Below are 14,734 nucleotides of genomic sequence, written 5' to 3'. Positions count from 1 at the left end.
GGATCACTGGAGCTTGTACACTTTGTTAGCACCTTTAGGATTGACAAAACCTTCTGGTTCTATCATATGCAACTCTTATTTAATAAATTCATTAAGGAATGCAGTTTTGACATCCATTTGCCAAATTTCATAAAATGTGGCAATTGCTAACATGATTCGGATAGACTTAAGCATCAATATGAGTGACAAAATCTCATTGTATTCAACATCTTGAACTTGTCGAAAAACCTTTTGCGACAAGTCGAGCTTTGTAGATAGTAACATTACCGTCAGCGTCAATCTTCTTCTTGAAGATCCATTTATTCTCGATGGCTTGCCGATCATCGGGCAAGTCAACCAAAGTCCATACTTTGTTCTCATACATGGATCTCATCTCAGATTTCATGGCCTCAAGCCATTTTGTGGAATCTGGGCTCATCATTGCTTCCTCATAGTTCATAGGTTCATCATGGTCTATTAACATGACTTCTGAAACAGGATTACCATACCACACTGGTGCGGACTGTACTTTGGAAGACCTATGAGGTTCTGTAGTAACTTAATCTGAAGTTTCATGATCATCATCATTAGCTTCCTCACTAATTGGTGTAGGAATCACTGGAACTGATTTCTGTGATGAACTACTTTCCAATTCGGGAGAATGTACAATTACCTTATCAAGCTCTACTTTCCTCCCACTCACTTCTTTCGAGAGAAACTGCTTCTCTAGAAAGGATCCATATTAGCAACAAATATCTTGCCTTCGGATCTGTGATAGAAGGTGTACCCAACAGTTTCCTTTGGGTATTCTATGAAGACGTACTTCTCTGATTTGGGTACGATCTTATCAGGTTGAAACTTTTCACATAAGCATCGCAGCCCCAAACTTTAAGAAACGGCAAACTTTGGTTTCTTGCCAAACCACAGTTCATAAGGCGTCATCTCAACGGATTTTGATGGTGCCCTATTTAAAGTGAATGCAGTTGTCTCTAATGCATAACCCCAAAACGACAGTGGTAAATCGGTAAGATACATCATAGATCGCACCATATCCAATAAAGTGCGGTTACGATGTTCGGACACACCATTTTGCTGTGGTGTTCCATGTGGCGTGAGCTGTGAAACTATTCCACATTGTTTTAAATGAAGGCCACACTCGTAACTCAAATATTCTCCTCTGCGATCAGATCATAGAAACTTTATTTTCTTGTTAAGATGATTCTCTACTTCACTCTGAAATTCTTTGAACTTTTCAAATGTTTCATACTTGTGTTTCACTAAGTAGATATACTCATATCTGCTCAAATCATCTGGTGAAGGTCAGAAAATAATGATACCCGCCACGAGCATCAATACTCATTGGACCACATACATCGGTACGTATTATTTCCAACAAGTCAGTAGCTCGTTCCATTGTTCCGGAGAACGGAGTTTTAGTCATCTTGCCCAAAAGGCACGGTTCGCAAGCATCAAATGATTCATAATCAAGTGATTCCAAAAGTCCATATTTATGGAGTTTATTCATGCGCTTTACACCGATATGACCCAAACGGCAGTGCCACAAATATGTTGCACTATCATTATCAACTTTGCATATTTTGGCATCAATATTATGAATATGTGTATCACCATGACCAAGATTCAATAAACCATCAATATTGGGTGTATGACCATAGAAGGTTTTATTCATGTAAACAGAATAACAATTTATTCTCTGTCTTAGATGAATAATCATATCGCAATACACATGATTTAATCATATTTATGCTCAACGCAAACACCAAATAACATTTATTTAGGTTCAACACTAATCTCGAAAATATAGGGAGTGTGCGATGATGATCATATTAATCTTGGAACCATTTCCAACACACATCGCCACTTCACCCTCAACTAGTCTCTGTTTATTCTGTAACTCCTGGTTCGAGTTACTAATCTTAGCAACCGAACAAGTACCAAATACCCAGGGGTTACTATAAACACTAGTAAGGTACACATCAATAACATGTAATATCAAATATACCCTTGTTCACTTTGCCATCCTTCTTATCTACCAAATATTCAGGGCATTTCCACTTCCAGTGACCATTTCCTTTGCAGTAGAAGCACTCAGTTTCAGGCTTCGTCCAGCTTTGGGCTTCTTCGCGGAAGTGATAACTTGCTTGCCATTCTACATGAAGTTCCCTTTCTATCCTTTGCCCTTTTCTTGAAACTAGTGGTCTTGTTAATCATCAACACTTGATGCTCTTTCTTGATTTCTACCTTCATTGATTTCATCATCATGAAAGTTTAGGAATTTTTTTCGTCATCCCTTGCATACTATAGTTCGTCACGAAGTTCTACTAACTTGGTGATGGTGACTAGAGAACTCTATCAATCACTATCTTATCTGGAAGATTAACTCCCACTTGATTCAAGTGATTGTAGTACCCATACAATCTGAGCACATGCTTACTACTTGAGCTATTCTCCTCCATCTTTTAGCTATAGAACTTGTTGGAGACTTCATATCTCTCAACTCGGGTATTTGCTTGAAATATTAACTTCAACTCCTGGAACATCTCATATGGTCCATGACATTCAAAACGTCTTTGAAGTCCCGATTCTAAGCCGTTAAGCATGGTGCACTAAACTATCAAGTATTCATCATACTGAGCTAGCCAAACGTTCATAACGTTTGCATCTGCTCCTGCAATAGGTCTGTCACCTAGCGGTGCATCAAGGACATAATTATTCTGTACAGCAATGAGGATAAACCTCATATCACGGACCCAGTCCGCATCATTGCTACTATCATCTTTCAACTTAGTTTTCTCTAGGAACACATATAAAACATAGGGAAGCAATAACGCAAGCTATTGATCTGCAAAATAGTATCAAGACTAAGTTCATGATAAATTAAAGTTCAATTAATCATATTACTTAAGAACTCCCACTTAGATACCTCTAATCGTCTAAGTGATCACGTGATCCAAATCAAGTAAACCATGTCCGATCATCACATGAGATGGAGTAGTTTTCAATGGTGAACATCATTATATTGATCATATCTACTATATGATTCACGCTCGACCTTTCGGTCTCCAGTGTTCCGAGGCCATATCTGCATATGCTAGGCTCGTCAAGTTTAACCGGAGTATTCTGCATGTGCAAAACTGTCTTACACCAGTTATATTTGAACGTAGATCTTATCACACCTGATCATCATGTGGTGTCTCAGCACGAAGAACTTTCGCAACGGTGCATACTCGGGGAGAACACTTATACCTTGAACTTTAGTGAGAGATCATCTTATAATGCTACCGTCAATCAAGCAAAATAAGATGCATAAAGGATAAACATCACATGCAATCAATATAAGTGATATGATATGGCCATCATCATCGTGTGCTTGTGATCTCCATCTCCGAAGCACCGTCATGACCACCATCGTCACCAGCATGACACCTTGATCTCCATCGTAGCATCGTTGTCGTCTCGCCAACTATTGCTTCTACGACTATCGCTACCACTTAGTGATAAAGTAAAGCAGTTACAGGGCGATTGCATTGCATACAATAAAGCGACAACCATATGGCTCCTGCCAGTTGCCGATAACTTTGTTACAAAACATGATCATCTCATACAATAAAATTTAGCATTATGTCTTGACCATATCACATCACAACATGCCCTGCAAAAACAAGTTAGACGTCCTCTACTTTGTTATTGCAAACTTTACGTGGCTGTTACAGACTGAGAAAGAACCGTTCTTACCTACGCATCAAAACCACAATGATAGTTCATCAAGTTAGTGCTGTTTTAACCTTCTCAATGACCGGGCATAGCCACACTCGGTTCAACTAAAGTTGGAGAAACTGACACCCGCCATCCACCTATGTGCAAAGCACGTCGGTAGAACCAGTCTCGCGTAAGCGTACGCGTAATGTTGGTCCGGGCCGCTTCATCCAACAATACCGCCGAACCAAAGTATGGCATGCTGGTAAGCAGTATGACTTGTATCGCCCACAACTCACTTGTGTTCTACTCGTACATATAACATCTATGCATAAAACCAGGCTCTGATACCATTGTTGGGGAACGTAGTAATTTCAAAAAAAATCCTACGCACATGCAAGATCATGGTGATGCATAGCAACGAGAGGGGAGAGTGTTGTTCACGTACCCTCGTAGACCGTAAGCGGAAGCATTAGCACAACGCGGTTCATATAGTCGTACAACTTCATGATCCAACCGATCCAAGTACCGAATGTACGGCACCTTCGAATTCAGCACACGTTCAGCTCGATGACGTCTCACGAACTCCGATCCAGTAGAGCTTTGCAGGAGAGTTCCTCAGTACGACGGCGTGATGATGTTGTCGATGATGCTACCGTCGCAGGGCTTCGCCTAAGCACCGCTACGATATTACCGAGGTGGAATATGGTGGAGGGGGCACCGCACACGGCTGGGAGAGATCAACAGATCAACTTGTGTGTTCTAGGGTACCCTCCTGCCCCCGTATATAAAGGAACAAGGGGGGAGGCCGGCCGGCCCCTGTAGGACGAGCCAGGAGGAGGACTCCTCCTCCTAGTAGGAGTAGGACTCCCCTTTCCTACTCCTACTAGGAGGAGGAAAGGAAGGAGAAGAAGGCGAAGCAAGGAGAGGGAGGAAAAGGATGAAAGAGGGGCCGGCCCCCTAGTCCAATTCGGTTTGGGCTAGGGGGGTCGCGCGCCTTGCCTCCTCTCTTCCACCACTTGGCCCATGAGGCCCATTACTTCTTCCTCGTATTCCCGTAACTCCCCGGTATCCCGAAAAATACCCGCATCACTCGGAACCTTTCCGATGTCCGAATATAGTCGTCCAATATATCGATCTTTACGTCTCGACCATTTCGAGACTCTTCGTCATGTTCCCGATCTCATCCAGGACTCCGAACTACCTGGTACATCAAATCACATAAACTCATACTACCGATCGTCACCAAACTTTAAGCGTGCGAACCCGTAAGAACTATGTAGACATGATCGAGACACGTTTCCGGTCAATAACCAATAGCGGAACCTGGATGCTCATATTGCTTCCCACATATTCAACGAAGATCTTTATCGGTCAAATTGCATAACAATATACATTATTCCCATTGTCATCAGTATGTTACTTGCCCGAGATTCGATCGTCGGTATCTCAATACCTAGTTCAATCTCGTTACCGGCAAGTCTCTTTACTCGTTATGTAATGCATCATCCCGCAACTAACTCATTAGTCACATTGCTTGCAAGGCTTATAGTGATGTGCATTACCGAGAGGGCCCATAGATACCTCTTCGACAATCGGAGTGACAAATCCTAATCTCGAAATACGCCAACTCAACAAGTACCTTTGGAGAAACCTGTAGAGCACCTTTATAATCACCCAGTTACGTTGTGATGTTTGATAGCACACAAAATGTTCCACCGGTAAATGGGAGTTGCATAATCTCTTAGTCATAGGAACATGTATAAGTCATGAAGAAAGCAATAGCAACATACTAACTGATCAAGTGCTAAGCTAACAGAATGGGTCAAGTCAATCACATCATTCTCCTAATGACGTGATCCCGTTAATCAAATGACAACTCATGTCTATGGCTAGGAAACATAACCATCTTTGATTCAATGAGCTAGTCAAGTAGAGGCATACTAGTGACACTCTGTTTTGTCTATGTATTCACACATGTACTAAGTTTCCGGTTAATACAATTCTAGCATGAATAATAAACATTTATCATGAAATAAGGAAATAAATAATCATTTTATTATTGCCTCTAGGGCATATTTCCTTTAGGCCAAGGCTCGGAGCCCCCTAGCCTCGGTGCTGGCGCCGGCCGCCGGAGCCGGACGCGCAATGCCTGCCATGAGGGCGAAGCGCGGTGCTGGTGGAGAGCGGGTTGACGAAGGGAGGAGCTCCGGCGCACCCCTACCTGGCGCGCCAAATGTCGGATATCGGGTTCCGACAAAACCCTTAAGGTTTGAACTCTGGGGTGCGCACGAAGATCTCCTCCTATCGAATCTCGCTCCCAGCCTCGCCGCGATCCCTAAGCTAGATCGATGAAATCACAGCACAAGAGAAACGAGGTTTATACTGGTTCGGGCCACCGTTGTGGTGTAATACCCTAATCCAGTGTGGTGTGGTGGATTGCCTCTTGGGCTGATGATGAACAATATAGAGGAAGAACAGCCTCACGAGGAGAGGTGTTCTTGTGCTTGGTGGTGTGCTTGGGAAGGATTCGATCCGTCTCTCGATGGTGGTGGCTAGCCCTATTTATAGAGGCCCTGGTCCTCTTCCAAATATTGAGCGGGAAGGGATCCAACAATGGCCATTTCGTAAGGGGACAGCTAGTACAAGCTATCCTGACTAAAGGTGGTCTTCGCCTGCCAAAGGTGCTGGTGATGACGCCGTCTTGGGCCTCACGGTGACCTCCGTCCTGCCGCTCTGCTGGTCTTGGTCTCGTTGCACCGATATGGAAACCTTTGCCTGATTCCTCGGTACTCCGCGCCTGCGCTTGCCTCCTTTGCACCAAAGAGGAAACAAGGACACTGCGCGGGCTGGCGCCCGCCTGGCCTTGATCGTCATGGCTTGCATCATGGGCACCTCGCGAGGTACCCCTTGCCTTGATCTCTCTGCCTCCTCGCAAGCCTGCCTGGTGAGGCCACTCCTGAGGAGGCCTTGTGTCGTCCACCCCGCGAGGCTTGGCCCCTCGCGAGGGTCTTCAGCGTGGTTGATGAAGACAGGTCGTACTGGGCCACTGGTTGAGCCACGTTGCAGGCCGCAGGCAGGCAAGTCTGGGGACCCCCGTTCCCAGAACACCGACAAGTTCTCCTCTCAAGCTCTCCTCTACTTATTTGTATAACATTGATTTCAATCTCTGCTAACTTACTTTCTGCATATATTCCAAACATGATAACTAGCTTATCATCACACTGGACAGGCACCCATGCAGTGTTTGCCATGTCCCAATACCGAATTTCAACAGCATCATGTAACCCTCATGGATGTTTATCTGAGATAGCACTTCTAAACTTGATATAACTTGATGTACAGCCCACAACCAAGGGAAAGAAAACCCTGTGCCAGATCCTTTGGTACCAAAACTGCCTAACATACGTGTTTCCATCCTAAAGTTCAGAATAAACTCTCTAGCTGGGTCCATCCTATGGCAAATATTCAGAGCAAAGCACAAGTTCATGAACAACACAAGCACTACTGACGAAATTAACCTAAACGAGCATGCATGCAAGCAAACGGTGACTCTTAATAGAGACATGCCCTCTTCGAGCCTCCCTTGTCGTCGCCGCCATTGTCTGCAAGCTCTTTTCTCTATCGCTGCCCCCACCTTTCTACTTGTGAGCTGCGTTGGGATTTCCTCCAAGAGGAGAGGATGTGCAGTACAGTAGAGATAAGTATTTCCCTCCGTTAAGAACCAAGGTTATCAATCCAGTAGAAGAAGCACACAAGACCTCGTGAACAGCGCCTACACACAAAATAACAAATACTTGCACCTAACGCAAACAAGGGGTTATCAATCCCTTGGTGATTAATTGCAAGGATCAAGTCTGATAATGGTAGATAGATAAACAAAAACAAAAAATAAAAATAAAGGTAAATAAATTGTAGCAAGTTATATTTGGATTTCAATATATGATAAAGATAGACACGAAGGCCATAGTTTTCACTAGAGGCTTCTCTCTTCAAAACAGCATACGGTGGGTGAACAAATTACTTTTGGGCAATTGATAGCAAAGCGCATTGTTATGACGATATTCAAGGCAATGATCATGTATATAGGCATCATGTCCGAGACAAGTAGACCGACTCCAGCCTGCATCTACTATTGTTACTCTACACATCGACTGCTATCCTGCATGAATCTAGAGTATTAAGTTCATAAATAATGGAGTAACGCCTTAAGCAAGATGACATGATGCAGACAAAGTAAACTCAATCAATATGAATAAATCCCATCGTTCTACCCTTAATGGCAACGATACAAATACGTGGCATCTCCCTTTCTGTCACTGTGATTGAGCACCGCAAGATCGAACCCATCACAAAGCACCTCTCCTATTGCAAGATAAATCAATCTAGTTGGCCAAACCACACTACTATGGGAAATCCTAGCAGTAGCGCATGTATTTTCCCTATCAGTAGCGCAGGACGACGCGCTACTGATAAGGCGCTACAGCTAGCGTGTAGCAGTAGCGCCTGTCATCCCATGCTACTGCTATACATGGCTAGCAGTAGCACGGTTTAGTGCAGAGCGCTGCTGCTAATATCTGCAGCGCTTTTTAGCAGGAAGCGCTACTGCTAACTTTGTTCCCCTCACTACTGCTAGTTTTATTAGTTTCTGTTTTTCTCTGCATATTTGTTTTGTATTTGAATAGGCTTTATATAATAATCTTTAGCATATCATACACATACAAATGTAATCATAGCATATACATACAAATAGTCTCATCAAATCATGTCATCATCATAATCATCATCCAACACAAAGTGGTCTCTCGTCATCATCTCGAAAATAGCGATATAAGTCTCGATTACTTGCAACTACATCGTCATCCATCTAAACAATGATATACGCGAGAAGAGCTATTACTATGAGTGAGAGCAGAACTATGAAGTACATGAGTTCGTATCCCTCTCTCGCATTAGCGTGAACCTAAACTAACTACTGGCTGTCGCTCGGAAACCGGAAACCGGTACACCTGGGCCTGACACTCCGGCCACTTGTCATATACTCCTGGCGTAGCACTTCTTCGCCATCGATGATCTATGCACCTGCATCGTCACATGAGTGGATGATATGCAACATATATAGTTGAGCAACAGAAAGGGACATACTAGGCAAAAATAGAAGCAACATATCATAAGCATAAATAACAAAGTTCATCGTACCCAAAATGCCCTAACTAGAGTGATCTTCGCTAGTCGAGGAGGAGGACGGTTTAATTACATCACAAATAAAGTTTCGCCATGCATAACTCAAAGTTTTGTCATACATAAAGTATGGACTAAACAGACACATTGTCATATATCGAGAATCACTCCAACATGTCGTGCCATCCATCCATGTCAGGGAGATAGTCCCCGAGCTTAGTGAAAGGCTTCATGTCGAGACACTGAGAGGCTACGCGTGTTCGGACGTCTTCCCGCGACATTTGTCCTTCTTCGTAGAACATCCCTATTTTTTCAACGACCTCCTTCTTGATGATTTGAGCAAGTTCGCACTGGATGTGATAGAACTCAACTCGAAGTCGATGATCCTTGATATCTCCTAAGTCATTTGCCCATTGCAGAATATGGGCATCGCTAGATTTAGGTGACATGCGAAGGTTCTGGTGATCCTGTCTGTACTCCATCATATGGTGTAGGACATAGAATCCATCATTAAGAGAATCACTCGGTTGCTGGATGTAGCAGAAGTCGGTCTTATGGCTGACGGCGGGCCTGCCGTTCCTTGTCTTCTTGTCGTCGACCTCTCCACCCTGTTTGCCATAGTAAAAGATAGCACTATCGAGGACAGACTTGATGTGGGTGTAATCCTTTTTGGTAATGTTCTTCGACGACTCCAAGTAAAGAGCGTGGGAGTATCGGGGGTAGAGGATGATGAGGACGGCGCACCCGCCGCTGCGCAAAATAAGTACACCTCAAATTAATTAGCCTCCACCGTGCAAATGAATGATTGAAATCGAAGGAAGGATATCCGCGCGGATGACTTACAGGGGATGATAAGGCACGAGAATCGCCTCCTTGTCCTTATTGGCAAGCATGAAATTGATGAGGTAGTCCCTCGCGTATTCACAGTGCTTTGCGGAGACTGCCAAGAAGCCCTCATGCATGAAGTACGGGTCAGCGACACAAATAAAAGGTATCTGCTCAACCCCGATGGGGTAGTTCATGTGCAAGGCATAAAGGCGGACAAACGTAAAATCCAGCTTCTTCCAGTGATACATGTCAAAGATGTAATCGAATCAAAGGAAGAACTTGTCTGCGGGGAATGTGTTGACTTACAACAATTGCCGCAGCATGTTAACCACGTAGAGTGGGTATCCTGAATTTTTCGAGGCGATGAGGCCTTTATCTCTCCACAGCACATCATCATGAAGTCTCCTCACATCACCGAATCTGGCCCCTACCGCTGCTTCAGGTAGGATTGGTTCACCGGCGATATGTCATTTCGCCGCACCGGGGTTATCTATACGGTCTTGAACCTGAGGCTGCTGAGGCTGCTGGATCATAGAAGTAGGTTTTTTGCCTTTCCTCGGTCTCTTCCTAGACTTCTTTGGTACCGGAAGGTTGTCCATAATACGTTCAGACTCCAGAGGCGGCAATTCAGGCACCGACTCATGACCCTCAAACCCTAAGTAGGCGCCAGTATTGACATACTATTAAGTGTCATCATCATCCTCATCCTCATCTATGGCGACGTCACCAATGACTAATGGAGCCTCTTCCTCACCCCCTCCGCTATCACCCAGCATGACAGCCGATGCTGATTGAGTAGGTGAGGTGCTGATGTTCATACCTAACTGCGTGCTCGTGGGTGTGCTCCCGGCCGCCTCCAAACGAAACAGACTCTTTGGCCACAACAGGACCCACCCATTGCAACAATCAGTAAGCTGCCGCGGGTTCTCGTCGTCATCCCCCACTAGTACCAGAGGAGCCAAATTCTTGTGGCCCGGTTTTACACTGGCCACGGAAACCTTGAAGATGTTCAGGGGATCGGCCGGCTGTGGAACAATGGTTCCTTCCATTATCATCGCCTTCCCCACGTCCACCTTCTAGTTGCCGATGGTGTACAATATGGTGCACGGGGTTTCGTCGGCCTGCAAAGAAAAGTCTGCGACGTGAGACATCCGAAAGACAACGAAAATGGGATATTATACATTTATTGAAGAGGGTCGGTGTGACAGATACCGTGGGGGCGTCGAGCTCAGCCAAAGACGAAGCACCACCGAGCACGTCCGGTGCCGGAGCCGGTGCCGGAGCAGGTGTGGGAGCCGATGCGGGAGCAGGTGCGAGAGCCGATGCGGGAGCAGGTGCAGCTGCAGGTGCTGGTGCAACGCTAGTCGAGCTGCTCCCCAAGAAGTCAGCAAGGGGAAAGTCCGCTGCATTTTTTCTGGAATTTAGCTGCTCCAATTGAAAATGGCCGGAACCAAGGTAGTAGACATATCTACAAGCACCTGTTTTGCGGCAGCTACCGTTGTTGCGACTGTCTTAGATGATTTCTTCTCAACCGCAATCTCAACCTTCTTCTCGATGTTTTCTTCAGTTAACCTCTGTCTTTCCTTTCTCTCCTCCGTGGTCTCACGGTAGTACTTCTTCCACGTGGCGCCGTCTCTGACACCGTGCACGCATCCATACGATGGTCGAGTCTCCACCGGGAGTCCTTTCAATATGTTCAACGCCCGGTTGAAAGGAGTATCCCACTTGGGCCTCGCCAATGCCTCAGACGGCAAATCGCTTTCGGCCGCAATCCTGTGCTGCTCTCTCTGCAAAAGGCACAAGGATCGTTTACAAGATTGACTAACATGCAGTCAAATTGATCCGAAACTAAAATTATCAACAGTCTCATGAACTTCGTCGTGACCGCGTTCGTCTCGAAAACCTTCTTCATTGGGTCCCAACGGTGCCGGACCCTAAGGACATCACGCTCCTACGGGACGGTGAACTCCGCCAAGGGGTCTCGGATGCCCAGACTCGCGGCTTCTGTCTCCTCCTTGGCCCATATGGACCTCTTCCCGCCGTAAACACGGCTTCCGAGGTGGTGGCGCCCAATGTTCCTCTATTGAAGCCCCTTCATGTACTTCGACTTTTTTGGCAGCTTCGGCCTTCCAAGCCGCCTTGAATATTTCAAAGTGCTCTGCCATGATTGTCGGATTATCCTTTACAATCTCGGAGTAGGGTTCCTTTTTGTTGACGATCTGATATTTCACCCTTGGTTTCTAGGCGGCCAACGCGTCGCTAAACTTGGTCATGGCATGTTTGTTTATCTTCTTCATTGTCGGGTCCTTATCTGGATCTTTATAATCCTTTTCATTTCGGCCCGGGAACAAGAATATCTGGTGTAGCTTCTTTAGGAGGGAGGGACTCATATTATCTATCTTCTTTAGTTTCTCATCGTTGATGGTGGCGGTTGTCCGTATGATGCAGCCTATTTGATTGTCGTAGCACGCGCGCGCTTCCTCGGGCGCGGTTGGCTCAAAATTGTTGTCGTCCACTTCCGTGACCACCAGTCTAATCCCTGAGCTTGTTAGGAAGTTGTTGCCTCTTTGCTTTCGGTTCTATACCGGCTCCGCTAGTCTCGGCACCGGTCTCAGTCTCAGCGACGGTCTCAGTCTCAGCGCCGGTCTCGATGTCGGTCTCAATCTCTGATGTGACTTTTGCTAAAAAGTGGACAAATCAAGAACCTGAAATTTGCCGGAACGGAAATGAATCAACATTCCGGCAAAACATAGGCCACTCGGTTTCATTCCCTGGAAACAACAAAGCCACTTGGGCACAATCGAACCACTTCAATGAAAAGATATAACATGACCACTTCAATGAAAAGATATAATCAACAATAAAAGTCTAGGAAGGTATCATCTTTAAAATAAAACTTGCCTAAATTCTTTTCCATGAAAAATAGTGGTCTTTTCAAAAATCAAAAACATTTGCAAAATGACCTCACTAAACACTTCTCTGCCTAGGACAGAACCCAAATTATGTTGATCTAGCTATTCCTTTCACACACACATTATTTTCTCTAACCCTTCTCTGCCTAGGGCAGAACCCAACTAAATTGCAAAGGAACTTCATTTTTCTAACCCTTCTGACCTAATGCTCTAAAATAAAATTTTGCTCTAACCTAGCCAACCTACTTAACCTAGTTTGTTAATCTAATGAACCTAATTAACCTACCTACTTAACCTAGTTAGTTAACCTAGTTAACCTAATTTACCTAGATAATTAACCTAATTAAACTAGTTAATGTAGCTAGTTCTCTGTCAAAGCCCTAAATAAATTTTTGCACTAACCTAGATAATTAACCTGATTAAACTAGTTAACCTAACTAGTTCTTTGTCAAAACCCTAACTAAAGTTTTGCACTAACCTAGATAATTAACCTAATTAAACTAGTTAACCTAACTAGTTCTTTGTCAAAGCCCTAACTAAAATTTTGCACTAACCTAGATAATTAACCTAATTAAACTAGTTAACCTAGCTAGCTAGTTCTCTGTCCAGTGTTTGTGCTATGCATGAGAGAGAGAGAGAGGAGGGGTGGGGGCTTACAGAGGATGGCTCCGGTGGTGGCGAGGGAGGCAGTGGTGGCGAGAGAGGCAGTGGTGGCGAGGAAGGCATGGGCATCTCCGGTGACGGCGAGGGAGGCAGTTGTGGCGAGGGAGGATCCGATGGCGTCGACGGCAGCTCCGGTGGCGTTGATGAGGCCGCGCGGCTCCGATGGCGTTGGGGGCGACTCCGGTGGCGTCGACGGCGCGCGGCTCTGGTGGCTCCGGGGGCGTCGACATCAGCATGAGACGGCGGCGAAGTGGGGCGACGGCGAATCGGGGAGACGGCGGCGGGGTGGGTCGAGGGATTTGGGGGAGAAGTGTTGGCCGGGCGGAAACAGTTTTTGGGTTAAGTCAAACTTAGCGGTAGCGCATTTCGCAAAACGCGCTATAGCTAAGATAGCTATAGCGCTTTTTACAAAACGCGCTACTGCTATAGCTATGTAATTTCCTTCCATTTTCTTATTTCCTTTTCTGTTTCTATAGCGGGGGTCTAGGAAACGCATTGCAGCTACATTAGCTATAGCGCCTCTTACGAACAGACGCTACTGCTATGCCTTTCTCCTTTTTTCGCTTTTCCATTTATTTTGTTTTACATTTTATTTTTTCCTTTCTCCTTTTTCTATTTCTTTCATTTTCATTTACTTTTCTATTTGTTTTTCATTTTATTCTATTTCCATTAGCAGTAGCGCTTCTCCTAGAAAACGCGCTACTACTTAGATCCTAGCGGTAGCACGCTTCTTTCAAGCGCGCTACAGCTATGTGTAGCATATCGTCTTAGCAATGCGAATATTAGTAGTAGCGCTTTTATACGTGCACGCGCTACTGCTACAATTTTATCTGTAGTGTCCTTTTCCCTCACGCGCTACTGCTACAATTTTATCTGTAGCGTCCTTTTCCCTCACGCGCTACTGCTATCTAGCACTAACGCCCTTTTTTGACCCGCGCTACTGCTAAATTTCTGTGTATAAGATTTTCCCTGGTAGTGCCAAACCAATAGATCGGAGAGAAATACAAAGTTATAACAATCATGCATATAAGAATTCAGAAAATACTCAAATAATATTCATAAATAATCGGAACATAAACTCACAATTCATCGGATCCCAACAAACACACCACAAAAAAGGATTACATCGAATAGAACTCCAAGAACATCGAGGAGAACATTGTATTGAAGATCAAAGAGAGAGAAGAATTCATTTAGCTACTAGCTATGGACATGTAGTTTTATGGTAAACTACTCATGCATTGTTGGAAGGGCAACAACGATGATGTAGAAGCCCTCCGTGATCGATTCCCGCTCCGGGAGAGTACTGGAGAAGGCCTCTGGGATCTAGAAGAACAGAAACTTGTGGTGGCGGAAAAAGTGTTTCAGGTGGCTCTCTGATGTATTGGGAATATTTGGAAATTATAGAGCTGGAATTAGGTCAAGAGGTGCCACAAGGGGCCCACAAGCCTGGG

The sequence above is a fragment of the Triticum dicoccoides genome, chromosome 7B, assembly GCF_002162155.2.
Source record: "Triticum dicoccoides isolate Atlit2015 ecotype Zavitan chromosome 7B, WEW_v2.0, whole genome shotgun sequence".
Classification (NCBI taxonomy): Eukaryota; Viridiplantae; Streptophyta; class Magnoliopsida; order Poales; family Poaceae; genus Triticum; species Triticum dicoccoides.
This window is presented reverse-complemented; position numbering follows the sequence as displayed.